Source organism: Hemitrygon akajei, chromosome 6 (genome assembly GCF_048418815.1).
Source record: "Hemitrygon akajei chromosome 6, sHemAka1.3, whole genome shotgun sequence".
NCBI classification, from domain to species: Eukaryota; Metazoa; Chordata; class Chondrichthyes; order Myliobatiformes; family Dasyatidae; genus Hemitrygon; species Hemitrygon akajei.
In genome coordinates this window covers 89,322,983-89,337,938 of record NC_133129.1, presented here as the reverse complement: position 1 = coordinate 89,337,938, position 14,956 = coordinate 89,322,983, and the positions used below count along the sequence as shown (strand labels likewise).

General features: G+C 46.5%; 1 protein-coding gene across 4 annotated transcripts in view; it reads right to left on the bottom strand.

Annotated features, from left to right (window-relative positions):
• Nucleotides 1-14,956, bottom strand: part of tnk1 (tyrosine kinase, non-receptor, 1) — an 82,998-nt gene that overhangs the window by 58,801 nt on the left and 9,241 nt on the right. The window contains exon 2 of one of the 4 annotated variants that reach the window (XM_073048791.1): nucleotides 8,189-8,315. The exons of the other annotated variants lie outside the window; for them this stretch is intronic. The gene's annotated coding sequence lies outside the window, so the exon portion shown is untranslated. The remainder of the gene's footprint in view (nucleotides 1-8,188; nucleotides 8,316-14,956) is intronic. 4 annotated transcript variants of the gene reach the window in all.

Sequence of the window (14,956 nt, the reverse complement as noted above, 5' to 3'; positions counted from 1 at the left end):
CCACACACGTGGCCGGGTAACGTGATCACCGTGCCCACACACAGCAGGCACAGAGAGCGCTGTGTAATCACCACTCGGTACACCAGAAGTCACAATAACCATTTAAAGGAGCCTATCTCTCATCACTGACCCAATGCAGAGTGCAACCTGCCACTCCCACTGCCCCCGCCCAATCAGTAACACAACCCTACCTACTCCCTCCGTCTTTATCCCCCACCCGTTCCCCATCTCTCTTCCCAGTTCTCCCTCTGCATCTCCCTCTTCCCATCCCTCTCCCCAAATCTCTCACTCTCTCTCTGCCCACGTCTCTCTCACTCTCTCTCTCCTAGTCGCTCTCATAGCCTCTCACAGTCTCTCTCTCCCCATGTTGGAAAATCCTCCAAAAGGTAGTGGATATGGCCCAGTCCATCACAGGTGAAGCCCTCCCACCATTGAGCACATCGACATGAAACGCTGTTGTAGGAAAGCAGCCTCCATCATCAAGGATCCCACCACCCAGGCCGTGCTCTCTTCTTGCTGCTGTCATCTCCAAGTTCAGGAATGGTTACTACCCCTCAACCATCAGGCTCTTGAACCAGAGGGGTGACCACTCAATTTCACCTGCCCATCATTGAAATGTTCCCACAGCTACTGGACTCACTTTCAAGGACTCTTCATCTCAATTTCTTGATTTTTTTGCTATTTATTTATACTTGTCTATATTATTTATTTATACAGTGTGTTGCCTTCTGCACTTTGGGCGATCACACTAGTTAGAAGTTCTTTCATTGATTCTGTTATAGTCACTGTTCTGCAGATTTGTTGAGAATGCCCACAAGAAAATAAATCTCAGGGTTGTATACGGTTACATGTGTGTACTTTGATAATAAAACTTACTTTGAAGTTTAGTTATATTAGAAGAAGACGATATACTGCGGCTGCTATTGAGGAGTGACCCCGGGTTGTCCATGTCACCCTGGGTCCCCGGATAATCCTTATTCATTATCCAGTTATTCACTCTCACTGCCGTTAGATGGGAAGCCTCGGATCACATAGGGCACAGGAACTTTGCCAGCCCATTTGTTTGTTTATTTATTTATTGAGCTACAGGGTGGAATAGGCCCTCAAGGCCCCTCGAGCTGTGCTGCCAAGCAATCCCCCAACTTAACCCTAACAATCACCAATTAACCTACTGACCAGTCCACGTTTGGACCGTGGCAGGAACCCGGAGCACCCAGAGGAAACTCATGCGGTCACAGGGGGAGTGTACAAACTCCTTACGGGTAGCAGTGGGAATTGAACCTGGGTCAGTGTAAAGCGTTGTGCTAACCGCCATGCAGTGACCCCATTTCATTCTCTCCACGTTCTCAGACACTGTTCAGCACAGAGTCTGCCTGTGTTTGACAGGTGTCTCTCCCTCTCCACACACACACACACACACACACACACACCACACACACACACACACACACACACACACACACACACACACACACACACACACACACACACACACACACACACACACACACACACACACACACACACACACACACACACACACACACGCCAGAGCCTTGGGTTTTGGACGAGGTTTAATCGACACGGTTTGAGGACGGGACTCTGTCGTTCATGTTATGATGTGTTTCTGGTTTCTGGCTGCTCTTTTTTTTTTAAACTGCTATTTTGTGTGATTTTAATCAGGGCAGACTGGCTCTGCAGCCAGTAGTCAACAAACGACGCAGTGCCAAATTGAACTGAATGGAACTAAATTGAACAGAAGGGTCTCGGCCCGAAACATCGACAGTGCTTCTCCCTATAGATGCTGCCTGGCCTGCTGTGTTCCACCAGCATTTTGTGTGTGTTGCTTGAACATTCCTAAACTGTTTCAATGACTCTGTGGTTCAATGTTCAATATTCTGTGTTTCTTGCTCATTTTTGGCGTTTGCACGATGTGTTCCTTTTGATTGGGAGATCACTTCATCGAGCACCTTCACTCCATCCGCAACAAAAAGCAGGATTTCCCAGTGGCCACTCATTTCAATTCTACTTCCTAGTCCCATTCCGGCATGTTGGTCCACGGCCTCCTCTACTGTCACGATGAGGCCACACCCAGGATGGAGAAGCAACACCTTATATTCCATCTGAGTAGCTTCCAACCCGATGGCATGAACATCGATTTCTCACACTTCTGGTAATGCCCCTCCCTTCACCATTCCCCATTCTTGCTTCACTCTCTCACCTTCTCTCCTTACCTGCCCATCACCTCCCTCTGGTGCTCCTCCCCCTTCCCTTTCTTCCATGGTCCTCTGTCCTCCCCTATCTGACTCCCCCTCCTCCAGCCCTTTACCAATCACCCCCTTCAGGAGTGCGCTGCATCCAAGCTGGTCACACTTCGATGGCAGACTACCGTCCCTCTGGGTCCTTGTGGAAAAGTTCCACAGAATCAAAGCTCTTCCTGCGGACCTGAAAGACTTGACGACTGCAGAACGGAAAAACGTCTGATCTCCGCCAGACTGAGGCGGCGCTGGAGAGTGAAACATCCAGCAGTGTACGCTGCTGTCAAAAGGAGGCCCCTGCACTCTCTCTCTCTCGGTGGTGAGAGAGAGTCTGCCGGCCCTCGAGTTGGCCGAACCCGAATAAGTGACATTGCAGATTGTAACATCAAAGCAGCGAGCTGTTGGTCTCCCCCCTCACTGCGGCAGGAGCGACATCTCTCTCCCTCATCAGTGAGCGCGAGAGAGAGCCTGTCTGAGATGTCGAAGTGTTGGGATGGACAGTAGCTTTTGATGGACTCTGGATCGTGGTCTCTGGGGGCTTTGCTATTGCTAGCATGATGGGTGGGGTTGATGCTTTTGTTGGACCCAGTGAGGGGAGGGTTGATACTTTGCTGTTGTTTATGCATGGGAGGGGGAGAGGGGCTTTGGGGTTCTAACACTTTGTCATTCATTCTTTGGGGTTATTCCTCTGTTCCGTGGATATCTGTGAAGAGTAAGGATTTCAGGTTGTGTACATTGGGTCGAGTTGCTCTTTGATCGGGCAGACTGGGAGAAACCCATCCACAAGCATCATCAGCGCCATGGACAACTCTCCCTGGTCGCGACCCATGGAGATCGAGAGGGGCACAAATTCAACCGGGTATCAGTGGAAGTCACGGCACAGGCAAGAGCATTCCTAGAGGTGTGGTTTTCCACAAAAATGTTCCTATAAACAAGCGTGCAGACCTCAATCCCAGTTATGTGGGCAAAATTCCAGACCACAACACACAGAGTTCACCAATCAGCAACAAGACCCCACCTTACGTCACAGCTGGGATCCCGTAATGATGGGCAATCAATTGATTGATAAGTGTAAGGGGCAAACATTCAGAGGTCGCACCACAAGTGAACAGCGCACTGTGATGTCTCCTCGTACGGTGATGAAACATTTACAAATGGGTGGCCAAGATCGGAGAACAGCACCCAACCATCAGCCACCCGAGCTACACATTTTCCAACTTATTTCCAACTGTATGCATTCCCTGATATTAAACTGAACAATTGAACCATTGATTGCACGGTGCCTTAATCACACAAGACTCCATTGTTCCTTTGTTGGTTGTAACAGCAGCCCCATGGTGTGGTTTAGTGTCTTTAGGTCAGAATTAATTATCTGCAGACTGATTCCAACAAATTCCATAATGAAATGTGTCCAAAATGAGAACACTCTCAGAAGCAGCAAGGACAAAACCCTCCGGTTGGAACACTAATTCAAGGCGGAACTTCAGTTTCATGTGTCCGGGGAGGGGTAGCACCTGTGGTGATGGGGCTTGTTGTGTCCATTCTGGGGCAGCTCGCTCACCTTTGGTCCCCACCAGATACTCAGCTCTCACCTGTGGCTCCAGGTAGCTGTTTGCTTTCGACAGCAGCCACACCCCGGTACACTGCTTTGACCGGGGGGGGGGGGGGGGGGGGGGCTAAACCAGGTGAGGGTAGTCAGTGGGCCTCATCTCCTCAACCAGGGAGAGATGGATCTGTGGAATTCATCCCCACAGGCGGCTGTGGAGGCCAAGTCATTGGGTGTATTTAAGGCAGAGGTTGATAGATCCTTGGTTAGTCAGGGCATGAAGGGATATGGGAGAAGGCAGGAGTTTGGGTCAGAGAGGGAAAATGGATCAGCCATGATGAAATGGTGGAGCAGACACAATGGGCCAAATGACCTAATTCTGCTCCTATACCTTTTGGCCTCATACCCCAGTGAGATAGGGACATGCCTGTCCCAGCATGCAAAGTCAGCTCCGGTGGGCTGGGCAGATGAGATCGACAGTGAGATCCAACGGCCAGGAAGCTGGCTCTACAGTGCTCCCTGGAGAGCGAAGAGCATGACAAGGCACAGAGACGTCACGGTCACCCACCGCCAAGGAACACCCCAGCTTGTGAAGCTTGCTTGTACCTCTAGACCCAGACTTCTGAGGTGGAGAGAGAGGAACTGCCCCAGTACAACAGCTTTTCCACTTTAAAAGCTCTACCGCACAGGTCTCCTGTCACTGACGGACGTGACGGAACAACCACCACATCAAAACAGAAAGAGAAAGGTATCATTTACGTTAATAAACAGCACAGTCGAGGGTTTGCCGTGGGCAACCCACACGTTCCAACAACAACATAGCACGTCCATGTTGCTCAGAACACAGCAAAACTGAATACAAACAACTAGACAACAACAGCGGCACGGTAGTGTAGTGGTTAGCACAACAGGCGACGTGGGTTCAATTCCTGCTGCTGCCTGTAGGGGCCTGTACATTCTTCCCATGACTGCATGGGTTTCCTCCGGGTGCTCCGGTTTCCTCCCACAGTCCAAAGACCTAAACATTGGAAGGTTAATTGGTCACTGTAAATTGTCCCGTGATAGGTTAGGATTAAATTGGGGGATTGCAGGGTGGTGCAGCTCGAAAGACAAAACACTCCTGTAGAAACAATTGCCAAGAACAGTCATGGTGATGGAGAGACCGTGATCACCCATGTCACATAACCAACCTGTACGATAAACTGGGCCTCACAACCTACCTCACTATGACCTTGCTTCGTACTATCTGCCTGCACTGCACTCTCTCTGTGGCTGCTGCACTTTATTCTGCATCGTTATTGCTTTTCCCCTCTATCACTGTGGCTAACAATACCTCTTGAGCATCGAAGTATACAGCGAATTGCGTCAACAACCAGACAAGTCTGAGGACTCACTGGGGGCAGCCCACAAGTGTCACCAGGCTCCGGTGCCAACACGACACGCCCACAACTCACTAACCCCGACGTGCGTATCTTTGGACTGTGGGAGGAAACTGGATCACCTAGAGGACACCCACGGGGTCACGGGAGGAGCGTGCAAACTCCTTACAGGCAGCTTGTGCTTCCTTTGTAGCTGGTACACTTTACTTTTTGTTCTGTTATTGTTTTACCTTGTTCTACCTCAGTGCACTGTGATCTGTACGGACAGTGTGCAGGACTAACTACACACACACACACAAAATGCTGGAGGGACTCAGCAGGCCAGGCAGCATCTATGGCAAAGAGTACAGTTGACGTTTCGGGCCGAGACCCTTCAGCAGGACTGGAGAAAAAAAAGATGAGTAGATTTAAAAGGTGTGTGCCAAAGTGAGTGTACCTCTTAATAAAGATGAGATGAATTTATTTATGTTTTTGTTGTTGTGTACAAGGTGCTGGGTTGGTGGGATTCTAATGTTATCTGTATTGTTTTTTAGAATTGCCACTACCATATCGGTTTTGTATATTTTATTTATTTTCATACTGCATACGTAACTAGTTGATACACAAGTGTGTGGACCAAAATTAAGATGAGGTTATAACAGCAGGAATAAAATGTATTTTGTTGTTTTTATTTTTATATTCTCTTTATGCATGAAAATATCTGAAAGAGATCAAGGTATTAAAGACCTGAAAAAGTATTTGTTGTCCTGAGTGCGTACTTTTACCAGGCTACGTTAATGCCCAGGGAGGCAATCAGTCCGGGTGAGACCTGGAGATGGCCTTCCCAGAGACGTCGATGCCCTGAGGGCGACTGAAGGGGAGGAGGCGAGGATTGTTGAGGAGGGGGTCACAGGAGGTGGTGAGCACCCAGCTTCAGTATTTCCTAAATCCTTCTCAGACCCCGTCCCAATTGGGTCTTTCTTCAGGACTGTTGAGTAGGGCAGCTGGCTCCTCCTGCCGATTTCCCGTTCAATAGTATTGTCATCACATGTACTGAGACACAGTGAGAAGATTGTCTGGCCTACTGTTCATAAAGATCAGATTACACAAACACACGAGATTCTGCAGATGCTGGAAATCCAGAGCAACACACACTCAAAATGCTGGAGGAACTCAGCAGGTGAGAGAGCGTCTATAGAGAGGGATAAAGAGTTGACGTTTCATGCCGAGACCCTTCATCAGGACCCTTCATCCATTTTGCGTGTGTTACTCAAACCATTATGCGGTGCATGGAGATCTTTGTCACAGTTTTAGACATCATGCTGAATCTTCACTAACTTCTAAGGAGGACTGTCATACTTTCCTATCATTGCTTACACTCACTAGAATTCAGAATGAGGGGTGTCCTAATTGAAACCTATTGAATGGCGAAGGGTCTTGACAAAGTGGATGTGAAGAGGGTGTTTCCTATGGTGGGGGAATCTAGAACTAGATGACACAGCCTCAGAACAGAGGAGTGTCCTTTTAGAAGGGAAATGAGGAATTTCTTTAGCCAGAGAGTAGCGAATCTGTGGAATTCTTTGCCACAGGTGGCTGTGGAGGCCCAGTCTTTAGGTATATTTAAGGCAGAAGTTGATAGATTCTTGATTAGTCAGGGCATGAATGGATACAGGGAGAAGGCAGGAGATTGGACCTGAGAAGGAAAATGGATCAGCCATGATGAAATGGCGGAGCAGACTCGATGGGCCAAATGGCCTACTTTGCTCCTATAGCTTACTGTATAGTCTTACAATGGCACCTACATTCTAGGCCCAGGTCAGATCCTTCAAACTGAGATGAGGAGGGGTGTAGGGTTGGAGAGGGTTACTGAGATAGGGTAGGGTGTAGGGGCAGCTCATCTAGGAGAAGGAAAACTCTGATCTCAAACCTCCGCTGCCTTTTGCCTATACCCACTCATGGGGGAGGTTTCGGGGGTAAACCTAGAGGGAAAAATCTGGAGCTGGAGTCCCTAAAGCAGTCCTACATCGAGTTCAAAGCCAGCGGGCAACTCCTGCAATGCCACTGGTGCCAAACTATCGGTCTTGGCCGTTTCTTTGGGTTCATCAGCTGGGCAATGAGGGGGAGCTTCCCACACGGGCAACAGCCTGCTCACCATATCGTTCTGCCCAGGCTCGTGTATCTAGACAGCCAGGGTGCATATATCCATGGTCGACCCTGACCGATGGAGGCCTCACAGGGACCATAGGAGGTTACAGATTTAGAGAGGGGTATAGGGTCTGGAGGGGGTTACCGAGACTGGGAGGGGGATACAGAGATAGGTCAGGGTTTAAGGACCAGAGGGGTTTGCAGAAAATGCATACGGTCTCTGGCTTGGTTTGATGCGACCCACCAATTTTCCCTGTAACCTCTGGCCACCGCACTCCCATCAAACCCACTTGCTGCCCCCCCCCCCACCCCTGTATTTTACCTCTCGCTCAAAAACTCAGCGCTCAGTTTACAGGGACCAATTAACCCCTCCCACCCCAACCCCACACAATGTTGAAATATAGAATGAAACAGGAGCAGGGCCCTGGGGTCACAGGGAAAGCGTGCAAACCCCTTACAAGTGTGTACACACGCACACACACACACACACACTTGAACCCTGGTCTCTGGATCTGTCAGCCAGCAACATTGGCTGTGTTACCTGATCTCACCTTGGAGCACAGAATTCAGTTCATGAGAAGGGTTGTACATTCTCTCAGGACAGGAGCAGAATTAGGCCATTTGGCACTTCAAGACTGTTCCAAACAATGTTCCCTCTAACTTGTAATGTCCCAGTCCAGTGTGCACAAAAATCTTGTGCTGTGCAGTGTTTTGCCCGGTCACAACAGCACGTGCACACTGAGTTTTTAAACGGAAGCAAAGCTGAAGCTATTCTAAGGATAATAAACTCTCAAGTCTAGTTTGTTGTTCATTGTTCACACGCAGGTAACACCGGTTTCTGTATTGTACATAAATATTTCTCACAGCCGCACGTTCCTGACCTCCTGAGCTTTCGGTGCAGCAGTTTCTACTGTTTGATTAAGCCATGCCGCTTTCAATGAACTGGCATTTCCTTTTCCCTTCACGCCCCTTGTTTCTTTGGAATTCGACACGGTGAATCAATAATTCCTTCAATAAAAAACAGTATAAATAAACCAGTTCTAAAATCTGCACAAAAATCATTGCAAACTCCACATCGTCAACACCGTCTGCATCAGAAACCGGAAAAGGAAATGTGACTGTGTATGATCCTGAAACATACTTAACATGCCAACGAGGCAGAGGGTGACAACCTTTCGTGTGCAGTTTAAATTCCTTTGTGCGCCGGTAGCAAAAGATGTCTGCGTGTGCACATGTACACACCTTAGTCTTTCTCAACCTTTCTGCCCTGGACGAAACCTTGAAATAATTTTCAGGTCTCAGGGAAACCCCAGCGTTAAAGTTATTATATCTACAGTTCACGGTACATTAGCGTGATCAGTAAGTTGTAGATATAATAATCCAAAAATAATTTCTCAATGTTCTTTTGAGTAGAGAATGAATTTTAGGCCAACCTTTCTTGAAATTAATCTCTTTCATTCCCTTTCATAAATTTTGAAAACTTATAAGGCAAGCATAATAAATTTCTCAATTCTGGGTCAAACTGAGATAAGCACACACGGATTTCACCTTCAATCGAAATGAAATGATTTCTATCCTTGCTCTTGATGCTTGTTAAACGGGAAAAAGCTTGCTCACACATGTAAGAAGTTGAAAACTGGAGCACAATATTCATTGCTTTTCTATCAATGGCAGGATACACTTCTTTCACAGAAATCCAGAACTTGTCCAGGGGCAGGTCAGTAAATCCCATCTTAAGTGCATGATCAGAGTGCAGCTCACAAAGTTCCTCCTCTCCTCTCAAAGTCAAGTTTTTAGGCTGAGCAGTAGATTCAGAGAAAGTGCCCCTCACCTTTGTGTTGAAAGGGAGGAAAAATACTGTTCAGTTTTATTCTGCAGTTCTTCCAGGTGGTTTTCGATAAGACTCGAGACTTTCTGATATCCTTCCTCACTCCCAAGCCCAAGCAGCAGTGGCAACATCTCAAAATTTCCTTTTGCAACATGATTTTTAAGATTCAATTTCCTTTTAAATCCAAGAATCTTGTCACCGGAAGTCAAAACATTTTCTCCAGGGCCTTGCAGAGACTTATTCAACTGGTTTATATGATGAAAAATTCCTGTTAAGTAGGCTAGTTCCTGCAGCCATTCTCCATCTTCAAAACACTCTGCAGAACCTGGCCGACTATTTTCTTGAAAGTGCTTCTGCTGAATTCACCTTTCAGCTCAAACAGCTCGTTGAGAACTCTTCCTCTGCTAAGCCACTGGATTTCTGTATGTAGCAGGAGATTGGTGTGCTCTTTGTCTAGGTTTTCACACGGTTTTTAAAAACATTCTCTAGAGAAAAAGCTACTAAATGACTTGCTTCCTGAACCCCTTTATTTTCAAAAGCTTTACTCTGTTTTGAGATTCTATTAATGTTTAAAATAATCAGCACTTCTACATGTCATATGGCTGTGATTTGCAGTTAAGTGTCTTTTCAGTTTGGCTGGAGCCATTGCTACATTTGTAAGGTGTTTGCCACAAGCTAGGCACAATGGAATAGGACAACTTGGGTCATCAATCCATGTAAAACCCATTGATAAGTAGCTTTCCTCGTAAAGATGGACTTAGCATGAAAATTTCCCTCCGGTTTCCTACTGCACTGGTAGTTTGTTTGTTCCCATAAATCAGTCAGTGGCGCGGAAAGGGAAGTTGCAGGAGGTAATTCAGGAGGGAGAGGCTGACGTCACAGCCCAAGTTGAGCAAGTCCATTCAATGCTCGGAAAACACACTTCACACTCCTCATCAGCCTACTGTGCTCCCCTTTGTGCAATCCAGCGCTCGCCAATTATCAGTGGCTTCCCCTATCTCGCATCAAAAACTGAGCATGAACTCAACCAAATAGACACGGTCCTACTGCGCACTGCCATACTGAGGCTGAGATTGCTTGGTCACTGCCCACCACTGAGAGTTGCAAGAACTTCAAAAAACTATGTTTTTTTTAAATCACGATCTCCCGCGGAACCCTTAGCAACCTCTCATGGAACCCTAGGGTTCTGCAGAGCCCTGGTTGAGAAACTCTGCCTTAGAGGGAACGTCAGACAGGAGATGTGTATTTTCCCTCCCCCAATCAAAATTTCCCTCACTATCATGGCACCCTTAGCGTTGCCATGGTGAGGAGTCTTTGTAGCTCCCTTCCCATGTCTCCCAGTGGCCTAGAAGTGAGTCTTAATGAGCCAATCAGGATGGAAATCACTACAACAATAATTTTAAAGATAAATGTTCCCAGTTTTGTGACTTTTATTGTACTGGGGTGTAAGATTCACCCCATTGACCTTTAGTTGGTTTAAAGGAGAAAATGAGACTTAATTTTATATTTCTCGGGAAACTTTATTTATATATCCACCCTTTCTAACGACACTGTGTCGATTATGTCAAGGTAAGCCACACTATTATAGCTCGGGGTATCGGAGTTCAGACATCGATTCTGGCATCTTTTGTAAGGAGTTTGTACCTTCTCCCGGGACTGCGTGGGTTTCGTCCCACAGTCCAGAAACATACTGGTTGGTAGGTTAATCGGTCATTGTAAGTTATCTTGTGATTAGGCTAGGGTTAAATTGGTGGGTTGTGGATGTCGCGCTTCAAAAGGCCAGAAGGCCCAGTTCCACGCTATATCTCTAAATAATAAATACACAAACAAACTCTTGCCTTAGTTTGAGGTGGTAAGTACTGCCCGGGGGGGGGGGGGGTTGTGGGGAGAGGGGGAGTTCCCCACAAAGTTGCTTCAGCAACAGACAACATATACACAGCAAGATCACATAAACATGGTATTCGTTCAGGGAGGGAAGTTGGCCATGAAGAAAAGAGACCATAGGGGCTTGTTGTGTACAGATTGGTTACCACGTTGTCTTCACAGCAATAGCTCAAAATAAGCACTCGATTTGTTGGAAGGAGCCCTTGCCGAGGGTAGACAGCACAGGGTTTTCCTCAACACGCTGAGGAAACCCTCTGCCATTTTCAAAAGAGCACTATGGACAGAGCATTGGCTGATTGGCAAGAGGCAAAATGTGGAAATAAAGGGAGCCTTTGCTGGTTGGCTGCCGTTGGCTGGCGGTGTTCCACGGGGTCTGTGTTGGGACTGATCCTTTTTGTGTTGTATATCATTGATTTGGATGATGGAATTGATGGCTTTATGGCGGCCAAGTTTGCGGACGATACAAAGATAGTTGGAGGGGCAGGTAGTGTTGAAGAAGCAGAAAGCCTGTGGAAGGACTTAGACAGATTGGGAGAACGGGCAAAGAAATGGCAATGGAATACAGAGTCGGGAAGTGTATTGTCATGCTCTTCAGTAGAAGGAATAAAAACAGACTATTTTCTAAATGGAGAGAAAATTCAAATATCCAAGGAGCAAAGAGCAGGAGTCCCTAAAGGTTAATTTGCAGGTTGAGTCGGTGGTGAGGAAGGCAAATGTGATATTAGACTTCATTTCAAGAGGACTAGAATACAAAAGCAAGGATGTAATGTTGAAACTTTATAAAGCACTGGTGAGGCCTCACTTGGAGTATTGTGAGCAGTTTTTGGCCCCTTACTTTAGAAAGGATGTGGTGATACTGGAGAGGTTTCACAAGAGTGATCCCGGGAATGAAAGGGTTAACATATCTGGCCCGTTTGATGGCTCTGGGCCTGTATTTTCTGGAATCCAGAAGAATGAGGTGGGATCTCACTGAAATCCATGAAATGGTGAAAGGCCTCCATAGAGTGGATGTGGAGAGAACATTTCCTAGAGGAAGTCCAAGAGCAGAGGACACAGCCTCAGAATAGAGGGACGTCCATTTAGAATGGAGATGAAGGGGAATTTCTTTTGTCAGAGAATGGTAAATCTGTGGAATTCATTGCCACAGATGGATGTGGAGGACAAGTCATTGTGTATATTTAAGGCAAGGTTGATAAGTTCTTGATTAGTCAGGACTTGAAGGGATAGGAGCAGAAGGTAGGAGATTGCAGCTGAGTGGAAAATGGATCAGCCATGATGAAATAGCGGGGCAGACGCAAGGGGCCAAATGGCCTAATTCTGCTCCTATATCTTATGGGACAGTCTTACATCCCACTCAGAGGGAGCTTCAAGTCCAGCATTAACCAGTGTGGTTCTTCCTCTGTTAGTGTGACAACATCATCAGATACTGATTCCGCTGTCAGCATGCAACGAACTCCTGACATTTTGCTCAAAAATAAGACCTTACTTTTAAAATATACAGAATAATCAACAATAAAAAAACATTATGGCCAACGTTACTCCAATCCCAATCATATGTAGTTGGGTTGAGTTGTTCTCCAATCTTGGCAATTTACTTGCAAACGTTTTGTCACCAAACGAGGAAACATTGTCAGTACGCTGTTGATTGTGGTGTCCCTTGAATGCTTGGCCCTTATATACTTTTCAATCAGCTGATTGGTCGTCATTTCAGAAACTCCATTGTAATGTGGCGATCCTAAGCATGAGCCAGACCATAATGCATGAAGTTTGCCCCACAGCCAATCAGTGATAAGATTTCCTCCCTACATCACAACTGAGTTTCCGTAATAACAACCCATCAACTGATCGAAAATTACACAAAGGCCAAACATTTGGAGAACTCACCACAATCAAAAGCACACTGACAGCAACTCCTCACATGGTGATGAATCGTTTGCCAAGATTGGAGAACAACCCAACCATCATTCTCCAACCCAGCCATCAACCACCTGAGCTACACATCTTCCGAATTCTTTCTGGTTATAGACGGTTATGAAAGGTAGGAACTCTTTCAAAATAAACTCAAACCGGCCTCCTCTCCGTTGGTAGGGCAACTGCTCTGCCCAAAACGGTAAGAAATTGCAAGGAGTTGTGGATACAGCCCAGCCCGTCTCATAAACTAGTCTCCACTCCACTGACCCTGCCTGCACTTTCTGCTGCCTCAGGCCGCAGCCACCCTAGACACTCTCTTTCCTCCTGTCTCCTGTTGCGCAGAAGTTACACTTGCCTAAGAGCACATATTGCCAGACTCAAGGAGACCTTCTATCCTTCCTTAGGAAGGAGATTTAGCATGACATCTAAAACTTTGACAAACTTCTATAGGTGAGTAGTGAAGAGTGTATTGACTGGCTGCATCACGGCCTGGTTTGGGAACACCAATGCCTTGAACAAAGAACCCTACAAAATGTAGTTGATTTGGCCCAGTACATCATGGGTAAAGCCCTTCCAACCATTGAACACATCTACATGAAACACTGTCGTAGGAAAGCAGTATCCATCACCAGAGATCCCCACCACCTAGAACATGCTCTCTTCTCGCTGCTGCCATCAGGACCTTAGACAACACTAAGTCATGTCATTTGTAGGAATTCTCCGATTACTCAGCAATAGTTTGCTGTATAAAGGGAGGACAGCGGGATTAATACAGGGCCCTGGTGGAGGACTTTGTCAAGTGGTGCCAGCTCAACATTAGTAAGACAAAGGAGATGGTGATGGACTTTCAGACTAAGCCTGCACTGCTCCCTTTTACTATTGATGGTGAGGACCTACAAGTACCTGGAGGGTGAGAGACTTGAGTGGAGCACCAACACAGAGGCTGTGTACGAGAAGGGCCAGAGTCACCTTGACTTCCTGAGGAGACTGAGGTCCTTTGGAGTATGCAGGCCTCTCCTTCACATGTTCTACCAGTCTGTCGTCACCAGTGTCTATGTGGTGTTGTGCTGGGGCAATGGCATCAACACGGGTGATGCCAACAGGCTCAATAAACTGATTAGAAAGGCTGGCTCTGTTACAGGAGTCACACTGGACACGCTGGAGGCTGTGGTAGAATAAAGGATCCTATGGAAAATCCTGGCAATTCTGAACACTGTTTCTCACCCTCTGCATGCCACCTTGGCTGAACAGAGGAGCACTTTTAGCAACAGACTAAGACAACCGCGCTGCTCCAAAGAGCACTATGTGAGGTCATTTTTGCCCTTGGCCTTAGGCTCTTTAATGAGTCAACCTATAACCAGGGAAGTGACGACCCCACCCCCACCCCGTTACACAGTTTAAGGTAACTTTTTAAAAATTCTTTCTTTCTCTTCTAATATTTGTATATCTGTGCACTTGTAGTACTACTGTGACACTGTCATTTCCTGTGGGATCAATAAAATATCTCTCTATCTAACTAGAAGGTACTAGAGCCTTAGAACTCACACCACCAGGTTCAAGAACAGTTACTACCCCTCAACCATCAGGTTCTTGAACAAAAGGAGATAACTACACTCACTTGCCCATCCATTGAGTTGTTCCCACAACCAATGATCTCACTTTAAGGACTTTATCTCATGTTCTCATTATTTATTGCTATTTATTTATATTTGCATTTACACAGTTTGTTGTCTTCTGCACTCTGGTTGATCTTTCATTGATCCTGTTACAGTTACTATTCTATAGATTTGCTGAGTCTGCCCACAGGAAAATGAATCTCAGGGCTGTATGTGGTGACATATATGTACTTTGATAATAAATTTACTTTGAACTTATCCTACTGCTGCAAGGCTATTGAATGAACCTCTCACTCAAGATAAATTCTTGATCTCTTAATCTACCTTGAGGTGAACCTTACACTTTATTTGTCCTCCTGCACCACATTCTCTCTGTAACTGCCACACTGTATTCTATATTGTTATTTTTC